This window comes from Terrapene carolina, unplaced genomic scaffold, assembly GCF_002925995.2.
Source record: "Terrapene carolina triunguis isolate 2854851 unplaced genomic scaffold, T_m_triunguis-2.0 Scaffold212, whole genome shotgun sequence".
NCBI classification, from domain to species: Eukaryota; Metazoa; Chordata; order Testudines; family Emydidae; genus Terrapene; species Terrapene triunguis.
Window position 1 is genome coordinate 5,746,098 of NW_020664563.1, and position 19,014 is coordinate 5,765,111.

A 19,014-nucleotide genomic window follows, 5' to 3' on the forward strand; every position below is an offset into this window, starting at 1 on the left:
CCCTTATGTTGACTGTGTGCCACTACTGGAGTGGATGAAGTGGTTGGATTTTCCATCACAATACAGCCCCTAAGTCTCTAGCTCTTTTGCTTGTCTAAAGCAGCCCCGGAAATGAAACCATATTGTCATGGTATCACAGTTCAGGGCAACTGCCCCTGTGTTTCCCCTTCCTGATCCCTTGAGGGCACTTACTCTAGCCCCCTGGCTCCTCAGCCATCACCTCTCTTGTGCAGAGACTCGCATCTCTCCCCATTCTGACCGGGGGCTTTCCCACGCTGCACAGTTCCCTGGCTACAGTGCGATATCCCCAGCAAGCCAGACTGCCTGACATCAGCATCTGCACTTTGCTTTCTCTCTGTGGGCTCTGAATAGCTGTAATTGCCAGCCGTCACAAGTTCCCACCCAGCTCTTTCTAAGCAAGCACGTTTATCCTTAAGGTGAAAGCATGACAGAGAAAACATACAAAAACATTAAGAGTTCCTATACACATGCTATACACACATATATGCAAAGGTTACTAGAAGCCACCCCTCAGTCTTACGGAGCCTCAACAAATGAAAGTCCTTCCAAACCTTCCCAAGAAGGATTGGGTGCCCCCTTGGACAGAAGGTCCTGTCCATTCGCTGGATCAGCACTGGCGTCAGTTTAAACTTAGACTATTATTGCAAACGTCCTGTCTTTGCCTGTTAGTCTCTGGAGAATCCAGTTGAACCAGTATAGGTGAGACTCTCCGCATGGTGACACCTCCTTGGAGGTGTTACAACCTGTGTGAATTTGCCTAATCACCTCCACCATTCTTAGTTCCTCTCCCCTATGGAATTATATACAATCCCTGTCCCACGGTACATACAGCTAATGCAGTAAGATCTCACAAAGACACTGCAGGAAATTGCCATCTCTGTCGCACATGGTTCCCGAGGTAACTGGGCACTGGCCTTCCTTCCTGGCCTCTTTGAGGGCACCCCATTAAGGTCTCCGGCTGCTAGTCATCACCTTTCTCAGGTCCCTCCAGACTGGTGACTTATGCTGCAATTTACTGAGATCAAGTCAGAGTGTAGTTCAGCACCTGCCATCCTGTTCTGTCACAGGGGCAAGGACAGGATTAGCCAGTTCTCATGATGTAAGGTATTATTTATTCAGGACAAAAGCACAATGGAGAGAACATATATCGGAAACAATAAACAGCTTCCATGCAAACCTGTCTGACCAGGTGTCACTCATTGGCCACATGGACATCTTGGCAAGTTCCAAAGTCCTTGAAACCCTTGCTGCATAATATGTCCCTGTAATGGAGTTCACTCACCACTGTGGCGCCTCCTGCTGGCTGTCTTGGGAATTAGCTCTGTGTGTTTGTGCACCCTCTTTGGGTGGTTCCTTGCTGCCGTCACTCCTGCTCTAGGACCCGCATCTCTCCAAGGACCATGGTGTCCTCTTCAGCAACACAGCCCTCTGGCCATGCCACACACTGTGCTCCCGCCTTCCGGGGGACCTGCAGTCCACTGTTCAGCCACTTCCCTTAGTGGCTACTGCAGCAAACTGTCTGGCCACTTCCTCATGGCCCCTGCATCCTCTTTGCCTTTGCCTGAGAGTCTCAACCTGCAAACACCAGCAGCCAGCCAGGAGTTGTCTCTCGCTCCTTTGGTCCCTGCTAGCAGCACTGATCTGTCCAGGGTGCTGGCAGTTTTCTCAGCCCTCCAGAGACACAGTCCTTCCTCCCTGGGCTCTTAGCAGAGAACTGCCTTCCTCTGCCCTGCAGCTCCCTTTTTAAATGGGCTTGCTTGGCCCTGATTGACTACTCCGTTCAGCCCTTCTCTGATTGGCTGCATCCTGTGCAGCCTTCCTAGCGCTCTATTAACCCCTTAGAGCCCAGTGTGTCTCTCTTGTCACTGTAGCATATCAGGCCTTGGAACGGGGTAGAGTGACCCCTCTCCTCTGCCAGGTTGGTCACTTTATCCCATCCTCGGTTCTTTGTTTGATGTCCTTCTTCAGCCAGTTCCAATCATGATGTGTAGCTCCCTCTCTCTCTCTCTGTGTGTGTGTGTGCGTGCGCGCTACCTGGGTTTGTGGGATTCTTAAAAAGAGGTGCCAAAATTATGGGATATGGATGGCATTATGGAATGGAAAAAGTTGCATGGTAGGAACTTGCCCCCTGCATTCAGAGATCCCTGGGTTAGTCCCTTCTAGCCCCTAGCCCACTGAGAAAATTTCCCAAAAGGCATTGCACCAATGGCAATGCATGGCATACTGGGACACCTATTCGTGGTGCACCACACTTCACATCAATACAGGCACTTCTGGGGACTACCTGCAGTGCTGACGCAAGGAGCAAAGTATGCACGTACTTGAGCGATGTACAAGCTTTGGTGACTATGCGCTGTGATAACTTGTGTTGACCACAGTTTGTAGTGTAGACATGGCCCTAGGGAGGAAATCAATTCTTGCCCCTCACTGGGTAGTGATTCCACGGTGATAAGTCCAGACTAGTCAGGCAGATAGTTCATTAAAATATTACAGACAATTCCCACATTTGTCACAGATGTATAGATGTCTAATATGCCTTGAATATTTTGGTAGTGAATTACTAGGGCCCAGTTCTTCATGTGTATTTAGGCACCTAACTCCCATTGAAATCAATGAGAACTAGGCACCTAACTCCCATTGAAGATCTGGGCTTATGTATCTCTCTCTATCTGCCCCTTCAATCAGGAAGCAATCCCTCTATTCTCCTGTCCACACGGAGGATTTCAGTAATAATCTCTTTGCTCATTCCACGTTATCTCCTGCTACAGAAACTTAAGACAATGAGAGATCAACACCCACTTCCCAAACTATGAGACATATTGTCGAAGAAACCTCCAGATCCTCAGATAAGAAACAACATAAAAACAGGATGTGTATCTTATTTTATTGCAAGCCCTAAAGGATGTGAAATGTTTTATACATTCTTTGGTTATATAAATGTATGAACGAGGTCCACTATAATGGATTCTTGCTGATTTTCTTTCTAAATGATTGCTGCACTCAAAAAATTATTGGACTTCTTGAACAGAAGGGGGGAAAAAAACTATTGAAAGACATAAGCAACTTTTGAAATATTAAATGAAATTGCTTGATAAGCAGGAAGGGGAGAAATTCCAGTTAATAGCAGGCGTTAATAGAGAAATAGAATTCTTGAAATGCAAAGATATGAAAAGTATCGAAGAAATTTGTTACACATCAACGCTATCAACAAAAGCCGCAGAGAAACCAGGAGAGTGGAAATCTGAGAGCACATTCGGCAAGTGGGCAATAGAAACAAGAGGATTGCCCTCCTCCACCAGACCCAAAACAGGGTATATAAACTGAGGTCAGTGTGGTGAGGGTCAGAGTGTGCTGAACCCACATGGACAGTCTCTTGCCACCTGTAGGGCCACAGGCTCAGAAGAATTTGCTGAACCCACAAAAGCTGCAGAACCCAGGAATGCCACCAGACATGTGGACAGACTCTCCCAGAGCGTCTAGGCCTGAGAGGTGGCGAGACTCATTTCAGGGATTGTATTTCTCTCTCTCTGTTCATTAAAATCAGTAGAGGAAAGTCCCCTTGTAGAGTCAGTTGTCTTTCTAGCGAGAGGCCAAGGAACCATATTATGGATTTTAACGAACTACTGCTATCTGCATTTTCTCCTTTGTAAGTCCAAGTACATTGGCCTAAGAGAACCGGGAATAATAACTTTAAGCAATTGCTTTTGATGTTTTAAACTTGTTTCTTCCATACCGAACATTAGAACAAGCAGGGATCACATTCCTAAGAGCACCTTAAGGTAAGTGCAGCCTCACGCCTTTGCGAAGTACTGGAAGTGAGACGATATAGATACTAAAGGATTGATAATTGACGATTATAAGGAAATGTAATAAGAAAACTTGGTGATTTGTATTGCTCTGGTGGGCCTTGGTGCTATGTATGTCAATTGGTTGCATGCCAGCATGTTATATTCAGTGTATAATTCTCAAAAGCACCAAAATGACTTAAATGCCTAAGTCCCATTTTCACTGTAAGGCACAGTGTACAGCGTACACAAAAGGGAGTGCTAGGCTCTCAAATTCATAACTGACGTTTTCACAGCGGTTGAACTTTTTGGACTCCCCTCCCCACGCTGTGTTCCCTCAGATTGTCAGTTTGAGACCCTGGCTGGCTGGGGTTGTCGTAGTATAGGGGCAAGCAGTTAAGTTGAGCCCTGGTCCATCCAGACCCCTGAGTCTTTCTGCTCTGTGTGCTAGAAGTTTATGCTTTAAAGAGGTTGTGATAGGGTGCTCTACACACCGCTGGACAGCACCGCCTCCTGGCAGTTCTGGGGATTAGCTCTGCCAGGCCAACACCACTTCCTGCGGTCACTCTCCATCACTTTCTCCCTCTGCAGGCCCTCTCTCGCGCCAGGAACTGCAGCCTCCTCTTTGTGACTCGGCCCTCCGTCCACGTCACTCTATGGTTTCCCCTTCCGGGGTAGGCCAGTCTTTTGGGGCAAAATTGTCCCAGGCAGTCCACTCTCCACTGCCTGGTCTGTGCCACTTCCCCAGTGGTGGGTAGGGGAATCTGGGCCCACCCTCTACTCTGGGTTCCAGCCCAGGGGCTTGCTGATCAGCAGCCTAGGTCTGCACTATCTTATGCCTTGCTGCTTTTCCCTGAGCCTTTCCTACCTTTCCGGCTCTCCCTCGCTCTGGGTTTGCCAGCCCTACAACTCCCTCCCCCAGAAAGCAACTGTAGGGTACTTGTCTCCATAGCCTGAACACACCTCCCTTCTCCCAGGAAGTGACTGCAGACTCCTTCCCTGCAACCCCTCTCTGCTATCAGCTCCCTGGCTTTATACAGGCCTCTCTTGTTCCTGTCCACCTGAGCCTCATTTAACCAATCCCCACTCCCTGGCTCCTCTTCCAGGGGCAGCCTAGGGAGTAATTCCCCCCGCCCCCGCCACAGTAACCCTTTCCAGTCTTGTGTGGGTGGACACCCCAGCACAGAGGTTTAAAACTTCTATTGCTTAAATATAAAATGGTTCAAAGTATTAGGAATATGGTGGTTACCAAAAATAAGTTGCAGTTATTTTACTCTGTGTTAGGCCCGGCCTTGACCACTATGTACTGAACAGGAGCAGAAGGGTTTAAACCATGTGGCCCACTGTGGTGCTACTGAATCAAGCTGTTGAGCCACATTAAACTGTGTTTGAGAGATTTTAGTTTGACCTCTCTTTCATCCAGGTCCCCTGAGCCTCTCTCTTCTCTGCACTACAGGTGTTTGTACTCTCAGAAGTAATACAGAATCCTGTGCCTTGAAAGAACAGGCTCTGAGTCTGAAGAGTGTTACAATAGCTCCCTTCCCTGAGCCCTTGGAGGTGGGCTCCTGAAGGATGCTAGAGTTTAGCCATCACATGTCATCTAGACCTACTCTCAACAGGGTTAGACAAAGTGATAACATTGCTGGCAGCTGGACTTCTCTAGCATTCCCACCATTGCTAGCCGTGGTAGTGACAATGGGAGAAACTTGCCTGTTTTAGCAGAATCTGGAAGCAACTTTCCAATGCGTGATCTCTGCTGGATCTGCAGCGTTCAATCAGAACTGAAGGGGCAACAGGACCATGGCTGCTGGCCTGAATAATTGAATGGTTCTGCACAGTAGCCACTAAAAAGCAACTGGCCAAGTGATTTTTCTTTCGTGAACTCAGGGGGAAAAAATGACTTGAGAATTACATCTCTGTGACAGGAAGAATTCTGTAAGATGTCATCTTGGTCTCTTGTTTCTTGAGAACGGCAGCCATCATGCTGCGCTTAGAAGGGAACATACATAACCCTGAAAAATAAAATTAACTCCTCCCTAAGCTGTGATGCAATGCAGTGTAAACTCACTGTAACTCATTCTGAAGAGAAATTTTGTCCGCACGGGCAACCATAATTCTGGCATTGCCTAACTCTTGAATGCTTGATCGTGAAGCCTTTATGTTCTTTTAATGTGGTTTGTTGTATGCAATATCCGAGCATACAAACAGAAATGCCATCACATGGAACCATATTGACTGCTACCTATTTCTACAGTGGGGTTAGAACCTTTAGATCCAGTGCACACACCTCTGCCATGAGCTAACAGAGTTAACTAGTAGCAATAATAAGTGGCATCATGTGGGTTGCACAGCTATGTACTGCCTGCCCAGGAATCCTGGGTTCTAGTTCAGGCTCTGATCAAAGCATGTTACAGACCTTTTTGCTCCTACCCACCCCAAGACTGACCCTTTCTGCCCCAGCCCCTCCAGCCTGCTCCCTATCTCCTTGACCAGTCCCAGTCTCCCTCTCCCATCACTTCAGCACAGTTCCACCCTTTTGTCTCCTATTTCCTGTCCCCACCACTCCCCTTTCCTTGACCCATTCTCCCTCCTTCCCCATTGCCCCTCAGATCCTTGTCCATCTCCCCTAGCCTCCCCATGGCTTGGCTTTTCTGGGTTTAACCACCATGCTGCACTCCCTGAGGGGGAACCAGAGCTGATCATCTTTTCTCTGCCCCTTTGAGTATTTGCACGTCTGATGCTTTTTCAGAGGTGGGAGTGAAAATGGGCTCAAGGATTACCCCCCACAATACTTCAGGTTACTGGGGCTCTCCCTGCTCTCAGACAGGTAGGGTTTATTGTCTCCTGTCCCCACAGAAGATCCCCATCTGGGTCTATCAAGGAGCGAGCTGGGGTTGAAGAAGGGGCTTCCTGGAATCTTGATATTTCTACCCCTTCTCTACCTCACAGGCACCAGATGGGTCTGTATTTCCCCTAGAGGCCCAGCCTGGACAATGAGTAGGGATCTCCAGGGAAGCCTATTACAGAGGCAGCTGGGCCCCATGGTTCCTCACCACACTCTCTGGTGTGGGCATTGCCATGACCAATTTTTCTTGCCACTCAAGCAAGCAGAGACAGCTCTGGACCCAACTGCGGACTGGTTGGTTGAACAAGATGGTACCATTTTTACATAATCACTTTTCTGACCATGGCTACAATTGAACCATGATCAAATATGAGACCCTTACCCTTAAGGACCCTGGCAGCCCAGCAAGCCTGCAGCTCTGCCATTGGCAGGATAGACCCGAGTGGCTGTGTGGGGCCAACAACAGCCAGTGTTGGTTTCTCCAATTCGAGCGAAGATGTATTTATACAGTGAGACCTGGTGTCATCGACTTCTCCAGCAAGGGCAAAGAGGAATGGTGTCCTGTGGTGAAGATGACAATATCCACCTTCTCATCCACAGTCACATTTTCTAAGATGGCAGAGGTTCCGGTGAACTCCTTCACATTGGGCTCCACCACCATGCCACCACAGAGGATACGGCTGGGACAGTCATCGCTGACCACTGCCTCTTGGTTCTGCAGTACAGAGGCAAAGCGAGACAAGAGGACGTCCTGCTATCCAATGGGAGTTGGACGGAACAGGTCAAGAAACAGGCCGATTCCCGGCAACCGCTTTTCTCTGAAGAGAGAGCAGGGTAAATGGCATCCAGCTATTGCCAGGGTCATGAATTCCAAACACAGCAGTCATCTGCAGGCATTCTTTAGTGCACTAGGCTGCTTGATGGTTGGGTGAAGAGGGCATCCTGAAGGAAGCAGTTTGCAGAAAGACTACCCGGGGTTGCTGGAAAAATCCTGCTGGGTACACAGGCTGTAGTGAAGGAGCTTTACTAAAGTGAAGCCTAAAGGATGATGATGTCAATCAGCATCCCTACTCTTACATTGCACTTGTCAGCCAGTAGATCTCAAAAGAGGCCAGGATCATCACCCCCCCGTTTTACAGATGGGGAAACTGAGGCACAGACTTGCTGAAGATCACCCAGCAGGTCAATGGCAGAGCGGGGAATAGAACCTAACTCTTCTGAGGCTTAGGCCAGTGCTCTAGCCATCAGACAACAGTGCTTTGCAGAATGTACCCCCATTATGTGGGAAGCAACAGACCCCCTTCTGGATATTTAGTTATGATTTTTTCCCACTCTCTGCCTTGTAATTTCCGATTCAGAAGGCCAAGTTACAGAGAGAGCACTGTACTTGGAGAGAGAGGTCTTCCACCTTCAGATTCACCTCTGCATGGCTCCACCAAAATATCCTTTGGCCAAAGATTAGGTTATGGGAAACTGAACAGGAACATATTGCAGAAATGGTCTGATACTCTGCACAGTCCATTATCTAGCCCTTCCCCAGTTGCACAATGGGCCTGCTGGCCAGGCTAGTGGAAAATAGCTGTCTTGGGGCACCAGGACATAGTTTCCATGGTTAAACCATTGATTCATCTTCTCATTCATCCAGCTGAACAGGGGGAAAGGGAGAGTATTCCTGATGACATCAATCAGGTGGGTATTGTACATTGTCTCTATGGGGCATCCATGCTCAGAAATGTGGCTCATCACCCCTGAGCCCCTTGTGGTACTGAGAAACACCTGAAAGCCAAGCCAGAATTCAGCTTCCAACAGTGAGTGTAATTCTCTCACCCAGATTCAGTGTGAAATTAAACCAAAGGAAGCAAACCTCTGTCATCTCCAAACACTCTTCTCGGAGGACAATGCTGCTCTGCGGATCTTTGATGATGCTGTTTGGAGACTTATGGATGAGACTGGCAAAGGAAGACACCACCTACTGGGCTGGCAACATCTGGTCTGAGCTCATGCTCTGCTTCCACCTGTTGCTGTCTCTGTTCAAAAGCTGCCCTCTGGTTATACTTTGATTGTATTCTTGGGTTTCAATTTTTAGAGTGAATTTGGAGTCCCCGGAGGGTTCTGGGATTGACAGCCTTGAAGACAGGCACAGCACAGGAAGAGCCTGTCCAAGTTTAACCCTCCCTGCTCTGCCACGGTATCTCAATCCTGAATGGAAGGGGAAGGGAAGACAGGAGACAACAGGATAACTGATTTTCTATGCCCATTTGGCTACGCTTCCACAGATTGCTACTACAGGGGGACATCTCTGGTGGTGGTTTATAGGATTCAGACATCTGAGCATTAAAATATGGACTGAGACCACCTGCTATGTCATATAGGTCTGCTGGCTGTTTGACAATGGCAACTCCTGATCCCGAATCTGGGCTGCAGTCAGAAAAACTATGGGAAAGACCCTGTTGAGTCATTAGTCCAAGCCTCAATAAAAGCTCTCCCAGTATAATGACGTTTTGGTGCTTGGTTTGGCAATAGATGAATGCATCAGAATATAAACGTTGCCTCTCTCCAGTAGTTCATAAGCAATTTCAGGAATCGTACCTGCTCAGCTCTCTGACTTAGCTGTACAGCGATATCTGCTCCAGAGTTCCCCTGTCCAACCACAAGGACTTTCTTCCCCAGAAATCCTTCTGGGTTCTTGTATCCTTGGCTGTGAAGGTAGGTGCCTTTCAACTCGTTCATACCTGCAAGGAAAGTGGCAATCTCAGTTGGCTCGCTTAATGAATTAGTGGCGATGCCTGGGCAGCACAAGAGAGCAAGTCATTGTCGCTGCATGAGAAACGGGCACTCTGGAAGGGAACAAAGTAAGCTCAGGAGGAATGGCAACAAGTAGACATGCTGGGCTAACAGATGGAATACTGAGGCATTGTCATTCAGAGATCAATGGCCAAGTGACAATTTGGCCAGACTTTGGTGTCAAGCCCTGGTGAATCTAGGCATTCTGTAGCTACACAACCCGAGCTGTACAATATTAGCAGGTGCAAAGTATGCGCATGATACACGTTGTTAGTCAGTGGACTGGCAGTGAACTACTGCAGTGATGACAAGAGCTGGTGCTGGTTTGCAAGAAGTTTTGGCATTTCAAAAGGCTGCCCAGCATGCTGGGAAGCCAGCGGGGCTGGGAATAGGGAAGCATTGGAGTCTGGCACCAGGGGGGTCCATATGGTGGGACTACGCCAGAGCTGCTCACCCCAAGTGCAGCTCCATGGCAGTGAATCTGGAAGCCCTGACACTGACCCTTGGATTTTCAGGCTCAGAGCCCTGGTTAGAGTCAGGGCTTGTAGGTCGCTTGCTGTGAAGTTGGGAGCCCAGAAGTCCTGAGAGCCCAGGCTTGAGTCAGGTTTCCCAGGGCTTCCAAGACTGCCAGGCTCCACAGCCAGGGGTCGCCTGCCCTGGGGCAGTCCTCAGGGCAGGGCCCCCAGCAGCCTGCTAGGTGAGCTGGCAGGGACATGGACTAGTATTGCTGTCCTACACAAAAAGAATAGGAGTACTTGAGGCACCTTAGAGACTAACAAATTTATCTGAGCATAAGCTTTCGTGAGCTACAGCCCACATCATCAGATGCATAGGATGGAACATATAGTAAGAAGATATTGTGACAGACCCAGACCAGTGGGGTACAGGAATCTGGTAGAGGGCAAATATACTGGTCACTGGATGAGTAGTTTTCTGTTCCCTGAGTAACCAGAGCAGGGGCTGCACTAGAGGAATCAGGAACCTGCTAGAACCAGTTAAGGCAGGCAGGCTAAGTAGGACACCTGGAGCCAATTAAGAAGAAGCTGCTAGAATCAATTAAGGCAGGCTAATCAAGGCACCTGGGTTTTAAAAGGAGATCACTTCAGTTTGTGGTGCGAGTGTGAGGAGCTGGGAGCAAGAGGCGCAAGGAGCTGAGAGTGAGAGGGTGAGGGTGAGGGTGTGCTGCTGGAGGACTGAGGAGCACAAGCGTTATCAGACACCAGGAGGAAGGTCCTGTGGTGAGAATAAAGAAGGTGTTTGGAGGAGGCCATGGGGAAGTAGCCCAGGGAGTTGTAGCTGTCATGCAGCTGTTACAGGAGGCACTATAGACAGCTGCAGTCCACAGGGCCCTGGGCTGGAACCTGGAGTTGAGGGTGGGCCCGGGTTCCCCCCAAACCTCCCAATTGACCTGGACTGTGGGTTCTTCCAGAGGGGAAGGTCTCTGGGCCGTTTCCCAATCCACATGGTGAATCTCTGAGGCAAGAAAATCCGCCAATAAGCGCAGGACCCACCAAGATAGAGGAGGAACTTTGTCACACTGGTGTCAGTGGTGGGATCTTGGGGTGCACAGCGCGGCGGAAGAAGGAGGGTGATTTAAAAAAAAACAAAAACAACATAACAAAAAAGGGAGAGGGTTTATTTTTTTTCACCACAATGGATGATGTAGTGCGGGCACTGATACAAGCTACGGCGGCCCAGCAGGAGGCTACCCATGTCCAGGCAGCCGCCCAACAGGATGCAGTGCGGCTGCAGCAAGAGACTAATCGCCTGCTGATGGACCAGGCTGCCCAAGACCGAGCTATGTTGCGGGAACTGGTAAACCAGGTAAAGTCCCTTACAGAGCTGAATCGCGGCCATGATGGGACGCGGCTCATACGGGCCAGCCATTGGCTGCAGAAAATGACACGGGAGGATGATGTAGAGGCATACCTTCTGGCCTTTGAGAGGACAGCCCTACGGGAGGCCTGGCTTTGAGATCAGTGGTCTGGCATCCTTGCCCCATTCCTGTGTGGGGAGGCCCAGAAGGCCTACCATGATCTGCCTGAAGAGGCTGCGGCAGACTATCCCCAGCTGAAAGCAGAGATCCTGGCCAGATCTGGGGTAACGACAGCAGTGCGGGCCCAGCAGTATCACGGTTGGAGGTACCAGGAAGACAAAACCCCGCGGTCCCAATTGTATGACCTCATCCATCTTGCACGAAAGTGGTTGCAAACAGAGTCCCGGAGTCCGGAAGAGATACTAGCGGTTCTGGTCATCGACCGATACATGAGGGGACTACCACCAGACCTTCATGCCTGGGTAAGCCAGAACGAACCCTCCACCTATGACGAGGTTGTCGCCCTGGTAGAGAGGCGAAGGACAGCATGGGAGCTGACCCGACCAGTTAAGGAAAAGACACCCCGGGTTAAACTAGCAGCACTAAGCCCTAAAGTTCGGGTGACTGGGCCACCAGGAGGGCCCAGGTGGAAAAAGAGAGAGGCTGAAGGCCCATCAGAGGCCATAAAGAGTCGGAGCACTGAGGGAGAAGAGGATCGTGATGTTAGACTGCCCAAACCAAGAGACCGGGGAACGCCTAGGACTCCATACAGATGTTATGCCTGCGGGGAGTGGGGACACATAGCTGCACAGTGTCCCAATGGTGAGGAGCCTATGCAGTGTAACCTGGGGAACTGGGCAGATCCATGCTCCCTAATCCACCTTGTGGGGGTCTCACTAACCCCACATATGTATACCAGACCAGTGAAACTAAATGGGGTAGGGACCACGGCACTGGTTGATTCGGGGAGTGCTATCACGCTTATCTCAGGGAAGCTTGTGAAGCGTAGACAGCTGCTACAGGCTAAACGTACGGGGATAACATGTGTCCATGGGACAGTTAGTTACTACCCCACCATCCCAGTAAAAATCGAGATCCAAGGGAACACTACTGAGGGAGCAGCAGGTGTAGTCCCTAAACTCCCATACCCAGTGCTCATGGGGAGGGACTTCCCAGGGTTTGGAAACTTACTCCCAGTAGGGGGATTGGAGAAAGATGGGGACCCTAAAATTGGTGAGGCATCCACAGCAGACTGTCAACCCCCAATCTTCTCTGAAATATCCCCAGATTTGTTCTCCACTCCCAGACAGGGTAGAAAGACAAAAAGGGAAAGAAGGGCAGCTAAGGCCTTGGGAACCCGAATACTGACCCAAAGCCAGAGGGTTGCTCTTGTAGGTAGGCGGACCCGTGCAGCTGAAAAGGAGGCCACACAGGAGGGAGAAGCACCTGAGTCTGACCCCCACCCTAATGCTTCTGAACCAGTAGAGGCAACAGAGACTGGGTCCCTAGATCTTGGGCAGATTAGCCCCGGGAGAGGAAATTTTGGATGGGACCAGGCAGAAGACCCAAGATATGACAACATTAGGAAGGAGGTGACTGAAATAGATGGGGTCCCCGTGGAACGGAAAACCCAGGGACCAGGACCCTACTTCATAATGAAGAAGGATCTCTTATACTGGGTTGCACCAGTACAGGGGCAGAAGGTACAGCAGATCCTAGTACCTCAAAAACACCAGAACGCTGTATTAAGTCTTGCTCATAGTCATCTTTTTGGGGGGCATTTGGGGGTAGAGAAGACCCTGGCACGAGTCTTACGACGGTTCTTCTGGCCCAGAGTACATGAAGAAGTGCGGAGGTACTGTGCCTCCTGCCCGGAGTGTCAGCTGCACAGTCCCCGTCCCGACTTGAGGGCACCTTTAGTACCCCTTCCCATCATAGAGGTCCCCTTCGAGCGAATAGCCAAGGACCTAGTGGGACCCCTGGAGAAGACGGCTCGGGGCCACCAATATATACTTGTTGTTTTGGACTATGCTACTCGCTACCCAGAAGCCGTCCTCCTGTGGAACACGGCCTCTAAAACTATAGCCAAAGAGCTGGTGGGGATCTTTGCCCGAACGGGGCTACCGAAGGAGATATTAACCGACCAAGGAACCCCATTTATGTCGAAGCTAATGAAGGACCTCTGTACGCTGCTCCATATACATACCCTGAGAACTTCGGTCTACCATCCGCAGACTGATGGGTTGGTAGAAAGGTTTAACCGAACCCTCAAGGCTATGATAAGGAAGGTGGTAAGTCGGGACGGGAAGGATTGGGACACCCTACTACCCTACCTTATGTTCGCTATCCGGGAGGTACCTCAGGCCTCAACTGGGTTTTCCCCCTTCGAGTTATTATACGGGCATCACCCCCGTGGCATACTAGATATCGCCAAAGAGATCTGGGAAGAGGAACCCAATGAGGGGAGAAATATAATAGAGCATGTAATGCAGATGCGAGACCAGATAGCCCGGGTTACCCCTATTGTACAGGAACATTTGGAGAAGGCACAGGAGGCCCAGCAAACCCATTACAATCGCCAGGCAAAAGTGCGACAGTTCCAACCAGGGGATCGGGTTATGGTGTTGGTACCCACGGCAGAAAGCAAGCTTCTGGCCCAATGGCAGGGGCCCTATGAGGTGGTTGAACCCGTGGGGGAAGTAACCTACAAGGTGCGGCAGCCAGGATGCAGAAAACAAGAACAGATTTATCACGTTAACCTTCTGAAACCCTGGCATGCACAAGAGGCATGCACAAAGGTCCAAAAAGACCTAACCCAGGAAAACAAGCCTTCCAAACAGGTGAGAGTGTCTCCCGATTTAACACCAGACCAGAAGAATGAGGTATCTGAGATGATCTTCCGGAACCAAGATGTGTTCTCGACAAAACCAGGTCGAACAACCGAGACATATCACCACATCGTCACGAACCCTGGGGCCAGAGTAACAATGAGGCCCTATCGGGTGCCAGCGGCAAAAAGGGAGGAAATAAAAGCAGAAGTAAAAAAAATGCTGGAGTTCGGGATCATCGAAGAATCCCACAGTCAGTGGTCCAGCCCAATCGTGCTGGTGCCCAAACCTGATGGCACCACAAGATTTTGCAACGACTTCCGGCGACTAAACGAAGTATCCCAGTTCGACGCGTACCCCATACCTCGCATAGATGAGCTAGTGCACCGTCTGAGTAATGCCCGGTACTTGACTACCCTAGACTTGACAAAGGGGTACTGGCAGATTCCCCTTGCAGAAGACGCAAAGGAAAAGACTGCGTTCTCTACACCAGAGAGTCTTTTTCAATATACTGTCCTCCCCTTTGGACTACATGGGGCCCCAGCTACCTTCTAGCGCCTCATGGACAAGCTATTACGCCCGCATAACAGTTATGCTGCTGCCTACTTGGACGATGTGGTCATTCATACCCCAGACTGGGAAACCCACCTGGAGAAGGTGGAGGCAGTCCTCGATACCTTCAGGCGAGCTGGCCTTCCAGCAAACCCTGCCAAGTGCGCTGTAGGGTTTACAGAGGCCAAATATCTTGGCTACATTGTGGGAAAAGGTCTGGTAAAACCCCAAGTGAACAAGTTAGAGGCCATCCAAAATTGGCCCCGACCAAGTCGCAAGAAACAAGTCCGGGCGTTCCTAGGTGTGGTGGGGTATTACCGACGATTTATCCCCCACTTTGCCACAAGGGCAAGCCCCCTGACAGACCTAGTGAAAGCCCGTGGACCTGATCTGGTGAGATGGTCTGACGCAGCAGAGGAAGCATTCACAGACGTACCGGACTGCCCTCTGCAGTAACCCCGTACTGATAGCCCCTGATTTCACCAAGGAGTTTATCCTGCAGACGGTTGCATCGGAAGTAGGGTTGGGGGCCGTTCTATCACAGATGGTCGGGGAGGAGGAACACCCAATTCTATACCTCAGTCGGAAACTCCTTCCAAGGGAACAAAAATATGCAGTGGTGGAGAGAGAATGCCTCGCTGTAAAATGGGCCATGGAAACATTGCGCTACTACCTGCTCGGGTGCAGATTTGTCCTCGTGACCGACCATGCCCCTTTTCAATGGATGCAGCGGAACAAGGAGAAGAACACAAGGGTGACCAGATGGTTCTTATCCCACCAACCTTTCCAGTTCCATGTGCAACACAGAGCAGGGAGCCGTCATGGCAACGCCGATGGCTTGTCACGTGTGCACTGTCTGGCGTCCCAAGCTGCCCAACCCCTTGGCGTTGAGCAGGGGGGAGGGATATGTGACAGACCCAGACCAGTGGGGTACAGGAGTCTGGTAGAGGGCAAATATACTGGTCACTGGATGAGTAGTTTTCTGTTCCCTGAGTGACCAGAGAAGGGGCTGCACTAGAGTAATCAGGAACCTGCTAGAACCAGTTAAGGCAGGCAGGCTAAGTAGGACACCTGGAGCCAATTAAGAAGAAGCTGCTAGAATCAATTAAGGCAGGCTAATCAAGGCACCTGGGTTTTAAAAGGAGCTCACTTCAGTTTGTGGTGCGAGTGTGAGGAGCTGGGAGCAAGAGGCGCAAGGAGCTGAGAGTGAGAGGGTGTGCTGATGGAGGACTGAGGAGCACAAGCGTTATCAGACACCAGGAGGCAGGTTCTGTGGTGAGAATAAAGAAGGTGTTTGGAGGAGGCCATGGGGAAGTAGCCCAGGGAGTTGTAGCTGTCATGCAGCTGTTACAGGAGGCACTATAGACAGCTGCAGTCCACAGGGCCCTGGGCTGGAACCTGGAGTAGAGGGCGGGCCCGGGTTCCCCCCAAACCTCCCAATTGACCTGGACTGTGGGTTCTTCCAGAGGGGAAGGTCTCTGGGCTGTTCCCCAACCCACATGGTGCATCTCTGTGGCAAGAAAATCCGCCAATAAGCACAGGACCCACCAAGATAGAGGAGGAACTTTGTCACAATATATATACATACAGAGAATATGAAAAGGTGGAAGTTGCCATACCAACTCTAAGAAGCTAATTCATTAAGATGAGCTATTATCAGCAGGAGAAAAAAAATCTTTTGTAGTGATAATCAAGATGGCCCATTCCAGACAGTTGACAAGAAGGTGTGAGGATTTCCCCATGTTAAGTAGCCTCACACCTTCTTTTCAACTGTCTGGAATGGGCCATCTTGATTATCACTACATGATGTCCAGTGCAAACCACAACAGCATCAAAAGTGGCCAGCGCCTGCTTCCCATCAGTCTCAGTGACAACTTCCCATGGGCCAGTGGCAGAGAAATCCCGGCATTTTCTTACACTGGAGACCACAAAACCACAAAAAAAAAAAAAAAAAAAAAAAAAAAACAAAAAAAAAAAAAAAAAAAAATAAAAAAAACCCCACACCCAAAAGAAAATTATGGATTAATCATATCTTTAAAACCAGAGGCCTAGATCTCTCATCTCTTAACCTTGAAGTGCTGTACATTCTTTAGGAGGTTCAAGTTAAAATAATCAGAACGCACACTGTTTTGCTCTTCTAAAGCCTCTTTTATCCAAGGAGGCCAGAGTACTTTACAAAAATTAGTTAAGCCTGAAAAAGTTAAGCCTGTAAAATAGTATGACCATAATTTCACAGATGGGGAAACTGAGGTACAGAGCAATTGCAGCCCAGCCATTTAGAAACCCATGAATATTCTTCTGCAGATGAATTGCAATTGCAAAATATCTGATGCATGTGCAAGATGGGAATCTGCATTTATGTAAATTTTTGCATGTCATCCTGACTTGCATGCATGAACCAGGTGTTTTGTATACACAAACTTTAAATAAAAATCTTGGCCCAAGTAACTTGATCAATATTAGCCATCGTCAGACCGAGGGGTTCTGACGCTGCAGTGGCCTTGATTTTGTAGTCTGACTTGTTGACATAATGTTTTAACGTGCTGCATTTTCACAGCTACGTCCTGTGGTGCTGTAGCTAGAAACAGGTGAAATGTTTGGGGTAAAATGCCAGCCAGCCCAAACATAATCCAGAACTCAACCCAAACTGCACCTTAATTCAAGGCTTCATTGTCACAGGACGCCACATTTCTTAGTTGCAACCAGGTCTGAAGTGCCTCAATATTATGAGAAAAAGATTGTGCCTGCAGGATTTGTAACCCAGACTGGACCACAAACTTATCCTGTGCATGTAGGGGGGCAGAATGAAAACAACTGGGGCAAAACCTGAAGCCACAGTTTCTCAGTTAGCAGTGGCTGAACTGTAGGCATGGTGCAGAGGATGCCTTCAGAAGGTTTCTTTTTATTTTATCTTTGGATAAGGCATTACTAGTATGAGCTGGTATTTATAGACTTTAAGGTCAGAAGCGACCATTATGATCATCTAGTCTGACCTCCTGCACAACACAGGCCACAGAATCTCACCCACCCACTCCTGTAACAAACCCCTAACCTATGTCTGAGTTATTGAAGTCCTCAAATCGTGGTTTAAAGACCTCAAGGTGCAGAGAATCCTCCAGCAAGTGACCCGTGCCCCACGCTGCAGAGGAAGGCGGAAAACCTCCAGGGCCTCTGCCAATCTGCCCTGGAGGAAAATTCCTTCCGGACCCCAAATATGGCAATCAGGTAAACCCTGAGCATGTGGGCAAGACTCACCAGCCAGCACCCAGGAAAGAATTCTCTGTAGTAACTCAGATTCCACCCCATCTAACATCCCATCACAGAGCACTGGGCATATTTACCTGCTAATAATCAAAGATCAATTAATTGCCAAAATTAGTCTATCCCATCATACCATCCCCTCCATAAACTTATCAAGTTTAGTCTTGAAGCCAGATATGTCTTTTGCCCCCACTACTCCCCTTGGAAGGCTGTTCCAGAACTTCACTCCTCTAATGGTTAGAAATCTTTGTCTAATTTCAAGTCTAAACTTCCTAATGTCCAGTTTAGATCCATTTGTTCTTGTGTCCACATTGGTACTAAGCTTAAATAATTCCTCTCCCTCCCTGATATTTATCCCTCTGATATATTTATAAAGAGCAATCATATCTCCCCTCAGCCTTCTTTTGGTTAGGCTAAACAAGTCAAGCTCTTTGAGTCTCCTTTCATAAGACAGGTTTTCCATTCCTCGGATCATCCTTGTAGCCCTTCTCTGAATTTCCTGGGCTGTAGCCTATAGGATTAACCTGCTTGCTTGCATATATATATATCTTTTCTTATAGTTTAAGTATTTGATTTATTATAATAGGTTTATATTAAAGTAAGTTCGGCTGTAATGCAAGGGACCTACAGGCCATATCCTGTATGTTGAGCTAAGGCAAAGTTGGCTTACATATGTCTGAGACCTTTCACCCAGAGAGCAAGTCAACACCCACACACATGTCTGAGACCGTTCACCTAGATAGATAGATAATGGAAGAATGGCATAGGGAGTTTCCAAGTCTGTACCCACAGACTTCACAGGTACACCACAAGGAAAGAACCAAAATAACCGAAGAACAAAAATAACACGTGTGTATGATCTAATGTCATTAATATGTATGTACCTGTCATTAATACGTACAAACATACTAGCCTATGGAGTAAGTGTACCTTAACATTTTTGTGGGTGAGGAATGAAGTTTGAGCATAGGAGGAAGGATTTCAGGCACTTATGCTCTATAAAAGAGGTGACTCACCTTGCTAGAAAAGCTATCTATCTACGACGACTACTTCTATTAGTAGGCAGTACTTGTTTTTATCAAACTTTCTAAGTTCCAAGGGGACTAGCTAAACTTGGTTTCC

General features: G+C 48.8%; 1 pseudogene; it reads right to left on the bottom strand.

Annotated features, from left to right (window-relative positions):
* Positions 1-5,086: 5,086 nt before the first annotated feature.
* On the bottom strand, positions 5,087-18,799 carry LOC113407519 (annotated as a pseudogene).
* Between the last annotated feature and the right edge of the window lie 215 nt (positions 18,800-19,014).